We start from the raw sequence: 12,610 nt of genomic DNA on the forward strand, positions 1-12,610 counted from the left end.
ACAAGCCATTATGGGCTCTGGCATGGTTGAGTATGTTGTGTGACCTCGTACAGTGGTAGACTAGCAGATGTAGGTGGTACTGTCTACCCGTCGTAACAAGTTAACGCTTCCGAAAGACTGTGTCTCGGTCATCCATTTCTCAAACATCATGAAGTGGGAGAAATAAAATGGAGGAGATCGAGTCTTGTGGGGAAAAGTGCGCAAACCTCTGCAGAGTGTACAAACTAATCATTATTAGTCGTGTCCCCGGTTATGGACATCTGGAGTATTTGGTGCTTGAATTATTATGTTATCTCATCACTCTACTTTAATTAATTTGTCGGGTTATGGATTATTATTTTGGGATTGAGATGGGGTTACCATTCTCAATGTTTATCAACCAAATTTGTAGTTAAATAAAATATATTCCTTTTTTGTGGGGAAAAACTAGCTTTGTGCAAATGATAACCATAGAGCCTCCACCAGCTAAATATGCATACAGTTATAGGTGTTACATGTTCATTCATGTATTGTGTTATTTTGCCAGCATATTCCGTGTGTGACCTACACAGGCTGCAATGTATTATGTTGAAGAGTTCTTAGACTAAGAGTAAGGTGCGCTAGGTCGCTGTCGTGCTCTTAGCTATGCTGTTGGAGTTGATGAAATCATTTACCTTTGAAGCTTCCGCTGTTATCTTATTTAGATGGCCTTCAGCCATATTATTGTAATAAGTTCTCTTTTGAGACTTGCGATGTAATAAGTGTGTGATTAAACTATGTTATAAATCATGTAGTACTGTGTGTGTCAGCATTACCGATCCAAAGATGACACTTATACACAGAGATTTGACCGTCTGAGGTTCGATCGCTACAAGATGGTATCAGAGCACACGTTGACTGTAGGACGCGACCACTAAGATGGGCCATAGGACCCTCTTCTCTACTCATTTCTGAATCTTCTCCATTTTCTACCCTATATATGGCGGACCTAAGGAACAAATTTGCTCAACCAGATGACGACACCTCTTTTGGACGACACTTGAAGGAAGCCACTAAGTACCTAAGCATTGGAACACCAAGCTTCATCGGGACTTACACCACCACTTTACCAGAAGAGGAGCACTGGACAATTCGAGTTCATGTTCCAGGAAGGACATTCATGCCAGTTACTGAGCCTATAGAGTTTTCCTTTGATGCACCAACCTGGAGTTTAGGAAAGAGCATGGCAGCCCACATCGCCATGGGGCGCATCGGCGAAGTTTATCACAAGGGTCTTAAGGACACCATCTACCAGATATGTGGACGCCGAAATGAGAAATGGGAGATGATTTGCACCAGAAGGGATAAATCCATTGCAGCCTATATCCAGGAGTTAAACCAACACATTCGTCGTCAGGAGAACCAGATGTGCGCCAGCATGATCGACATGAAGAAGTTGATGACCAGGAACATGGAGCTAGAAGAGGAAATTGTAGTACTACTGGAGAAGAATGAAGACCTGAAGAAGAAGCTAGGAATATTCATGGGAGACCCCGCGCCAGGAAAGGACAACCATCCCAAAGACTACATCACCATCGACGACACCGACTCCGACCCTGATAGTGATGATGATTACGAAGACGAAGCAGGAGCAGATATCATGGAGTCTTCCTCCGATCAAAATTTCTAGTCGACCAGATTATCAGTAGTATTCCCCCATGTATATAGTAATAGTCCAAGTATTTTGTAATGGTATCTAGATCGATTGTATGCCCTTGTTTGAATTGAGTGGTGTGATAATGAATGTGTTTTGTCTCATGTGCATATGGGTAGTGTTTTCCCTTTAGACCTCACTCTATTCTATTCTCACCCCTCTAAACCTATCAGATGCCTCCGAGACGTGACCCTGGATTTGTCTTCCCACCGGAGCACACTCAGTTGATCCAGCAGCAGAATGCCTTGATGCGGCTACTAGTCCAGAACCAAGGCAACAACAACAACAACCCACCGTCTCCACCTCCAGTTGACAACTTAGGCCGTTTTCTGAGGATGAATCCACCGGTGTTTTCCAGTAGCACCGAGCCGATTGTTGCTGATGACTTGCTCCGTAGGATTGGAAGGGAACTGACCACCGCAGGTTGCACAGATGCTGAGAAGGTGCACTTTGCTGCACATCAATTGGATGGACCCGCAGCCTCATGGTGGGAGAATTACACCGCCACTTTCCCCATAGCCAATATCACTTGGGATCAGTTTCAGCAAGCTTTTCGCACAGCCCATGTCTCCACTGGAGCTATGAGTATGGAGAACCGTGAGTTTTGCAACTTATGCCAGGGAAATCATAATGTGCGGTAGTACGTGGATGAGTTCAGCAAGCTAGCCTGCTACGCCCCAGGTGATGTGGCCACATATATCGCGAAGCAGGAGAAGTTTATGGAAGGGCTGAATGATGAGCTGAGTATGCAATTGATGGTGGAAAAGTTCACTAACTACCAGTAGTTGATAGATAGGGCCCTCATGATTGAAGGCAGGCAGCAATAGATAGAGAGCCGCAAAAGGAAGTATGGACAGGGGAAGTATAATTCTGGAGCTCAGCAGAAGCCTCGCTTTACCCCTAACTCAGGAGGATACACCCATAACCATGGTGTCCATACACATAATGGAGGAAGTTCACATAACGACAATGGCCCCAAGAATGGAAATGGGAATGGAGGAAGCAACAACTAGAACCGTTCCAACCCAGCAACACCCGCTAAGAAGGACCTGAGCCATGTTACCTGTTACAAGTGTGAGAAGACTGGACACTACGCCAATGATTGTTCTGAGTTGAAGAATGGCAAAGGAAATGGAAACTCTGGAAAGAACCCAATCCCTTCACCAGAGGTCAGGTGAACCATGATACGTCTCCAACGTATCTATAATTTTCGATTGTTCCATGCTATTATATTATCTGTTTTGGATGTTTATGGGCTATATTATAAACTTTTATATTATTTTTGGGACTAACCTATTAACCGGAGGCCCAGCCCAAATTGTTGTTTTCTTGCCTATTTCAGTGTTTCGAAGAAAAGTAATGTCAAATGGAGTCCAAACGGAATGAAACCTTCGGGAGCGTGATTTTTGGAACGAACATGATCCAGGAGACTTGGAGTTGAAGTCAAGGAAGCTTCGAGGTGGCCACGAGTCAAGGAGGCGCGCCTGCCCCCCTGGGCACACCCCCACCCTCGTGGGCACCTCGTGGCTCCCCTGACCGACTTCTTTGACCTATATATATATATATCCATATACCCTAAAAACATCGGAGAGCAGAATAGATAGGGAGTTCCACCGCCAGAAGCCTCCGTAGCCACCAAAACCAATCTAGACCCATTCTGGCACCCTACCGGAGGGGGAATCCCTCTCCGGTGGCCATCTTCATCATCCTGGTGCTCTCCATGATGAGGAGGGAGTAGCTCTTCCTTGGGGCTGAGGGTATGTACCAGTAGCTATGTGTTTGATCTCTCTCTCTCTCGTGTTCTTAAGGTGGTACGATCTTGATGTATCACGAGCTTTGCTATTATAGTTGGATCTTATGATGTTTCTCCCCCTCTACTCTCTTGTAATGGATTGAGTTTTCCCATTGAAGTTATCTTATCGATTGAGTCTTTAAGGATTTGAGAACACTTGATGTATGTCTTGCATGTGCTTATCTGTGGTGACAATGGCATATCACGTGATCTACTTGATGTATGTTTTGGTGATCAACTTGCGAGTTCCGTGACCTCGTGAACTTATGCATAGGGGTTGGCAGACGTTTTCGTATTGACTCTCCAATAGAATCTTTGGGGCACTCTTTGAAGTTCTTTGTGTTGGTTGAATAGATGAATCTGAGATTGTGTGATGCATATCGTATAATCATGCCCACGGATACTTCAGGTGACATTGGAGTATCTAGGTGACGTTAGGGTCTTGGTAGATTTGTGTCGTAAGGTGTTATTCTAGTACGAACTCTATAATAGATTGAACGGAAATAATAGCTTCGTGTTATTTTACTATGGACTCTTGAATAGATCGATCAGAAAGGATAACTTTGAGGTGGTTTCGTACCCTACAACAATCTCTTTGTTTGTTCTCCACTATTAATGACTTTGGAGTGACTCTTTATTGCATGTTGAGGGATAGTTATATGATCAAATTATGTTATTATTGTTGAGAGAACTTGCACTAGTGAAAGTATGAACCCTAGGCCTTGTTTCAACACATTGCAATACCGTTTGTGCTCACTTTTATCATTAGTTACCTTGCTGTTTTTATATTTTCAGATTACGAAAACCATTATCTACTATCCATATTGCACTTGTATCACCATCTCTTCGCCGAACTAGTCCACCTATACAATTTACCATTGTATAGGGTGTGTTGGGGACACAAGAGACTCTTTTTTATTTGGTTGTAGGGTTGTTTGAGAAAGACCATCTTCATCCTATGCCTCCCATGGATTGATAAACCTTAGGTCATCCACCTGAGGGAAATTTGCTATTGTCCTACAAACCTCTGCCCTTGGAGGCCCAACAACGTCTATAAGAAGAAGGTTGTGTAGTAGACATCAAGCTCTTTCCTGGCGCCGTTGCCGAGGAGGTTAGCGCTTGAAGGTATATCTTTAGATCTTGCAATCAAATATTTTCATTTCTTGTTTTATCACTAGTTTAGTTTATAAAAGAAAACTACAAAAAATGGAATTAAGGGTACCTCATATGCTTCATCTTTTTAATGTCTTTCATGAGAATAAGGATTCCGATAATTGTGCTCAAGTGCTAGAAGAAGAATGCATTAGAATGTTTGGCACTAAATATTTGAATGATGAGAATGATTGCAATCTTGTTAGTATGAATTCGTTGAATATCTATGATGCTAATGATATGCAAAGCCACAAGCTTGGGGATGCTATGTTTGATGAAGGTGATATTTTTTGTCCCCCATGTTTTGATGAGCAAATTTATTTTGATGATAGCATGCCTCCTATTTATGATGATTATATTTATATTGATGAAAGTGGGTTTGGAAGAGTGTCAACTTTAGGAAGTAATGATCCCACTATTTTGGAGGGTGTTGAATCTTATTTTGATAATTATGAAAGTGGGTTTGGAGAGGTCATGACTTTAGTTAATGTAAATCCCACGATTTTGGAAGAGTGTCAACTTTGCATACTTGTAGATCATGAAAAGAATGCTTTATGTAATAGCTATATTGTTGAATTTTCTTATGATGCTACTGAAAATTATTATGAGGGAGGAACATATGCTTGTAGCAATTGCAATAATATCAAGTTTCCTCTCTATGTGCTTAAAGTTTTGAAGTTATGGTTGTTTTACCTTCCTATGCTAGTTGATAATTGTTCCTATAAGTTGTTTGCTCACAAAATCCCTATGCATAGGAAGTGGGTTAGACTTAAATTTGCTAGTCATATTCTTCATGATGCTCTCTTTATGTTTGAATTCTTATCTTTTATGTGAGCATCATTGAAATCATCATGCCTAGCTCGGGCCATTAAACGATAGCGCTTGTTGGGAGGCAACCCAAATTCATTTTTTCTCCTTTCTTTCCTGTTTAGTAATAAATTAATCATCTATCATGTGTTATGATTGTGTTTTTTTATGTTTTAGTTAGTGTTTGTGCCAAGTAAAGCCTTTAGGATCTTCTTGGGTGATTGTTATTTGATCTTGTTGTAAAAAACAGAAAGTATGCGCTCACGAGAATAATTTTCGTTTCTTACCAGAGAGCGATAAAATACCAATTACACTTGCAGTAGATTAATAAACAAATTGCCTAGGACTTCCTAATTTCTCAGGATTTTTGGAGTTACAGAAGTATTCGAAACCACAGATTACAACAGACTATTGTGTTTTTGACAGATTCTGTTCTCTATGTGTTGTTTGCTTATTTTGATGAATCTATGAGTAGTATCGGAGGGTATGAACCATAGTGAAGTTGGAATACAGTAGATATTACACCAATAAGAATTTAGAATGAGTTCACAATAGTACCTAAGTGGTGATTTATTTTCTTATACTAACGGAGCTTACGGGTTTTCTGTTAAGTTTTGTGTTGTGAAGTTTTCAAGTTTAGGGTAAAGATTCGATGGTCTATGGAATAAGGAGTGGAAAGATCCTAAGCTTGGGTATTCCCAAGGCACCTCAAGGTAATATTCAAGGACAACCAAGAGCCTAAGCTTAGGGATGCCCCGGATGGCATCCCCTCTTTCGTTCATCGGTAACTTTACTTGGAGCTATATTTTTATTCGCCAGATGATATGTGTTTTGCTTGGAGCGTCATTTTATTTTATTTTGTTTTGCTTGATGTTTGAATAAAATACCAAGATTTGAAATCCTTAAATGTTAGAGAGTCTTCACATAGTTGCATGATTATTCGACTACTCATTGATCTTCACTTATATCTTTCAGAGTAGTTTGTCATTTGCTCTAGTGCTTCACTTATATCCTTTTAGAGCACGGCGGTGGTTTTATTTGGAAGAAATAGATGAACTCTCATGCTTCACTTATATTATTTTGAGAGTCCTTTAGAACAACATGGCAATTTCCTTTTAGGCATAATAAAACTTTCATATAAAGTGCATTGAATACTATGAGAAGTTTGATACTTGATGATTGTTTTGAGATATGGAGATGGTGATCATCAAGTACTTGTGTTTTAGTTTGATATGTGAGCATGAGAGTTCTAACCCTAAAAATCTATTAGTTTGATACTTATATTGTTTTGAAATACCTAAAAGTATTGCTAGTTGAGTAGTTGTGAATTTGAGAAATACTTGTGTTGAAGTTTGTGATTCCTGTAGCATGCATGTATGGTGAACCGTTATGTGATGAAGTCGGAGCATGATTTATTTTTTGATTGTCTTCCTTATGAGTGGTGGTCAGGGACGAGCGATGGTCTTTTCCTACCAATCTATCCCCCTAGGAGCATGCGCGTAGTACTTTGTTTCGATAACAAATAGATTTTTGCAATAAGTATGTGAGTTCTTTATGACTAATGTTGAGTCCATGGATTATACGCACTCTCACCCTTCCACCATTGTTAGCCTCTCTAGTACCGTGCAACTTTCGCCGGTACCATAAACCCACCATTTACCTTCCTCAAAACAGCCACCATACCTACCTATTATGGCATTTCCATAGCCATTCCGAGATATATTGCCATGCAACTTTCCACACGCTTCATCATTGTCATATTGCTTTGCATGATCATGTAGTTGACATTGTATTTGTGGCAAAGCCACCATTCATAATTCTTTCATACATGTCACTCATTAGTCATTGCACATCCCAGTACACCGCTAGAGGCATTCATATAGAGTCATATTTTGTTGTAATTCTTGAGTTGTAAAGTAAATAAAAGTGTGATGATCATCATTATTAGAACATTGTCCCAGTGAGGAAAGGATGATGGAGACTATGATTCCCCCACAAGTCGGGATGAGACTCCGGACGAAAAAAAGAGAGAAAGGCCATAAAAAAGAGAAGGCCCAAAAAAACCAAAAAAATGAGAGAAAAAGAGAGAAGGGCAATGCTACTATCCATTTACCACACTTGTGTTTCCTATGTTGTCACTTTCATATACTAGTGGGCATTTTACATTATATAACTTGGCTTGTATATTTCAATGATCGGCTTCCTCAAAATTGCCCTAGGTATTCATGAGCAAGCGAGTTGGATGCACACCCACTTAGTTTCTTTTTGAGCTTTCATATACTTATAGCTCTAGTGCATCCGTTGCATGGCAATCCATACTCACTCACATTGATATCTATTGATGGGCATCTCCATAGCCCGTTGATACACCTAGTTGATGTGAGACTATCTTCTCCTTTTTTGTCTTCTCCACAACCACCCTTCTCTTCCACATATAGTGCTATATCCATGGCTCACGCTCACATATTGCGTGAAGATTGAAAAAGTTTGAGAACATCAAAAGTATGAAACAATTTCTTGGCTTGTCATCGGGGTTGTGCATGATTTAAATATTTTGTGTGGTGAAGATAGAGCATAGCCAGACTATATGATTTTGTAGGGATAACTTTCTTTTGGCCATGTTATTTTGAGAAGACATGATTGCTTAGTTAGTATACTTGAAGTATTATTATTTTTATGTCAATATTAAACTTTTATCTTGAATATTTTGGATCTGAACATTCATGCCACAATAAAGAAAAATTACACTGAGAAATATGTTAGAAAGCATTCCACATCAAAAATTCTTTTTTATAATTTACCTACTCGAGGATGAGCAGGAATTAAGCTTGCGGATGCTTGATACGTCTCCAACGTATCTATAATTTTTGATTGTTCCATGCTATTATATTATTTGTTTTGGATGTTTATGGGCTTTATTATACACTTTTATATTATTTTTAGGACTAACCTATTAACAGGAGGCCCAGCTCAAATTGTTGTTTTCTTGCCTATTTCAGTGTTTCGAAGAAAAGGAATATCAAACGGAGTCGAAATGGAATGAAACCTTTGGGAGCGTTATTTTTGAAACGAACGTGATGCAGGAGACTTGGAGTTGAAGTCAAGGAAGCTTCGAGGTGGCCACGAGGCAGGGAGGTGCGCCTGCCCCCTGGGCGCGGCCCCCACCCTCGTGGGCCCCTCGTGGCTCCCCTGACCGACTTCTTTCGCCTGTATATATATCCATATACCCTAAAACATCAGAGAGCAGAATAGATCGGGAGTTCCGCCGCCAGAAGCCTCCGTAGCCACCAAAAACCAATCCTTGAGAGCCATAGGAAACCAGTTGGCGATGAAGTGGCTGCTCATCTCATCCCAGGTGGAAATCGAGCCTGGGGGCAGGTTCAGTAGCCATGAGCGGGTGCCATCCTTGAGAGCCATGGGAAACCAGTTCGCCATGACCTTTTCGTCACCGTTGGCCGCTTCGATGCTCAGCTCATAGAGCTGCAGAAACTCCACAGGGTCGGGGTGCCGTCGTAGCGAGAAGGCAGATCCGGCTTGAACTTGCCCGGCTAGACGATGCTACGCAGCTTAGGAGTGAAGGCGCGGCAGCCCGCTGTGGCCACTGGGGCCCGTCGTGGAGGCGGAGCTTGACCTTGGTGTCCCTACGCCGCCACGTCAAGTGGCACATGGCCCTGCCGCAGCAAGCGATCTTAACACGGTGGGGCTGGAAGGGGTGGAGCATCTTCTTGCGGACGGGGAACCTCCTGGCAACTTCTTTCTTCGCGCGCGGGCGCACGGCGCGGCGGATCACACGTCGGGCTACGCATCTTGGAGCGAGGACGCCATCTTGAAGCGGGGGAGGGTGAGGTGCTCCATGAGCCGTGCGCCTCGGTGTGAGGGTGCCATCTTGGTGCTGAGGGGGCGGAGGCGCTCCATGATCCACATCGCCCGTAGTAGGGGGTGGGCGAGGCAGCAAGAGGGATGGTGCAAGAGAGCCCCCTGCGGCGCTGACGAGCTCGGTGATTCGGTCCAACCAGTCCTCGTAGAGGTCGTCGACCGAGCGGTAGCGCAGGAGATTGCGTGCCATGAGCAGAGCAGCCTGCGCGTCCGTGGGTGCGCGGCGAGAGTGAGATGATGAGATGGACTGAGTCAGCGATGGGGTGGCGGTGCGACTGTCTCGCCGCACAGAGGGGTGCATTGAAGAGGCTTGCTGATCATTTGTTCCCGGGCCGGTGGTGGCGTTGCCGGCAGGTGACAGAGAACGACGGGGAGGTCCACCGACAGGGGCTGTCTGAGCGACAAGGGTGGCGAGAGCGGCCCGGTGCTCAGCACAGGCCCGGCGAGCGTCGGCTATGAACTTGGCGGAGTGTTGAAGCGTGGATCGACAAAGAGGAAAGCTTCGGCGCACCCCTACCTGGCGCGCCAAATGTCGGATTTCGGGTTCCGGCGAAACCCTTGAGGTTCGAACACTCGGGTGCGCACAAAAATCTTTCCCCCTCTCTAGCTTGCACACTCTACGATCTCACGGCCTAGCTGGACGAACCCAAACAACATGAGGCACAAGATTTATACTAGTTCGGGTCACCATTGTGGTGTAATACCCTACTCCAGTGTGGTGTGGTAGATTGCCTCTTGGGCCGAGGATGAACAGTTACAAGGGAAGAACAACCTCGCGAGGAGAGGTGTTCTTGAGCTCGGTGAGCATGTCTGGTGGCCTTGGTCAAATGGATCTAGTCCAAGATGAGATGCCTCCCTACAGTGGTGGCTAGTCCTATTTATAGAGGCCGTGGTCCTCTTCCCAAATATTGAGTGGGAAGGGTTCCCACAACGGCCAATTTCGAAGGGAGACAACTAGTACAAGATGTCCTAACAAAAGTAGTCTTCGCGTGCCAAAGACTCTGGTGGTGATGCTGTCTTGGGCTCCATGGTGACCTCCGTCCTGCCGTCCTGCTGGTCCTGGTCTTGTTGCACCCATATGGAAACCTTTGCCTGATGCCTCGGGACTCCTTGTCTGCGCTTGCCCATTTAGTACCAAAGAGGAAACGAGGACACTGCGCGCGCTGGCGCCCGCCTGGCTCCAGGCGTCATGCCTTGCGTCACAGAAACCTCGTGAGGTGCCCCTCGCCTTGATCTCTCCGCCCCTCGTGAGCCATCCTCGTGAGGCCGCCCCTGAGGAGGTCTTGCGTCGTCCGCCTCGCGAGGCTTGGCCCCTCGCGAGGGTCTTGAATGTTTGCTGATGAAGATGGGCCATACAGGGCCGCTGGTGGAGCCATGCTGCAGGCCGCGGGCAGGCAAGTCTGGGGACCCCTGTTCCCAGAACGCCGACAAGTTGTATGTTTTATTTCGCCGCTGTCCTATTGTGCCCTCCGTGTCGCGCAAGCGTGAGGGATTCCCGCTGTAGGGTGTTGCAATACGTTCATGATTCGCTTATAGTGGGTTGCTTGAGTGACAGAAGCATAAACCCGAGTAAGGGGGTTGTTGCGTATGGGATAAAGGGGACTTGATGCTTTAATGCTATGGCTGGGTTTTACCTTAATGATGTTTAGTAGTTGCGGATGCTTGCTAGAGTTCCAATCATAAGTGCATATGATCCAAGAAGAGAAAGTGTGTTAGCTTATGCCTCTCCTCATATGAAATTGCAATGACCACTACCGGTCTTGTTAACAATTACCTAAGACAATTCCGCACACCGATCCACCATTATTTCACACTCGCTATTTATATTATTTAGTAATATATTCTAACTTTATGATAACAGTACCTACTTTTATATTTTATCTCTCCGATACCATGCAAAGTTATCCTCTTCATACCCAAAACGTAGTTTTATTTCTCGCTTCTAGTTGGAAGCAAACGTTCGGTGTACGTAGAGTCGTATCAGTGGCAGATAGGACTTGAGAGATATTGATCTTACCTTTAGCTCCTTGTGGGTTCGACACTCCATACTTATCACTTCCACCATTGGGAATTGCTACGATGATTCCCTGCACTTGGGGATTATCACTAAACGCAAGGAGGTAGCCAATGAGATTGGATAGAAAGCATATCTTCATGTGTCAGCACTGCGAGGTGTTAAACAATTTGGAGTGAAGGGAAAGTTAGCCCCGAGATTTGTAGGACCATATCGAGTTCTGGAACGTATGGGAGAAGTGGCCTAGAAATTGGAATTACTAGAAGGATTGTTAGCAGTTCATGATGTGTTTCATGTTTCCCAGTTGAAGAAGTGCCATGCTAAGATGGCCGATATTCCTCTGAAAGATATAGTGTCCCTCGAAGCAATACAATTGGATAATGACCTAACCTACAAGGAGAAACCCATCAAGATTCTCGAGTTTGCCAGCCGAGTTACATGCAGCAAGGTGATCAAGTTTTGCAAAGTTCAATGGAGCCACCATACCGATCAAGAAGCCACCTGGGAGCGAGAAGAAGACCTACGGAAAGACCACTCGCACCTATTTTCTAGCCAACCCGAATCTCGAGGACGAGATTCATCTTAAGGGGGGTAGGTTTGTAACATCCCAATTTTCAATTTGGATGTTATACACAGGTCATCATATGCATATCATAATTTTCTTTGCATTTCGGGTGTAATCCTAGAAATCTTAAGCAACTCAAGGACATAGAGAGAGTTGGAGGTTTCAGAAATTTTCATATTTGAATTTTCTCAAATTTGAGAAGAGGATCATTTTTTATTTTAAATATTTTTCTCTCCAATTATCTCCAATAATAAAAATAAAAAAGATAAGATAAAATAACTTCTTCAAAAGAGAGGAATATTGGAGAAGAAATTTTAAAATAAAATTATTATGTTATTTGCTATTTTATTTGAATTAGAAAAATTTACATTTTTGAAAATTGCATTTTTAGCCCAGAAAAATGTTCACCTTCTTATAAATATTAGATTTAGACTGTGAAATTTATTTCTGGTACTTTTTTGAATTTTTTATATTTTATTAGGATTTTTTATTTCAGGCAATTTTTTTTAAAAGGTTCGTCGCCCGACTAGGCCAAAGAGCCAGGCCGCCCCACCCCCGCCGCCTTCCTCCCGGGCAGGAGGATTCCCACCGCCGCACGCCACCGAGGGAGTCCGAGCCGGACTCCCCATCGCCGCCCCCTGCCGCACGTCGCCCCCCTCTGGCCTTTAAAAGCCGAGCCCCGTCGCCACGCAGCCTCGCCGCGCCTCGCCACCGCCAGCTGCTGCTGCTGCC

The sequence above is a fragment of the Triticum urartu genome, chromosome 6, assembly GCF_003073215.2.
Source record: "Triticum urartu cultivar G1812 chromosome 6, Tu2.1, whole genome shotgun sequence".
In the NCBI taxonomy this organism is placed as follows: Eukaryota; Viridiplantae; Streptophyta; class Magnoliopsida; order Poales; family Poaceae; genus Triticum; species Triticum urartu.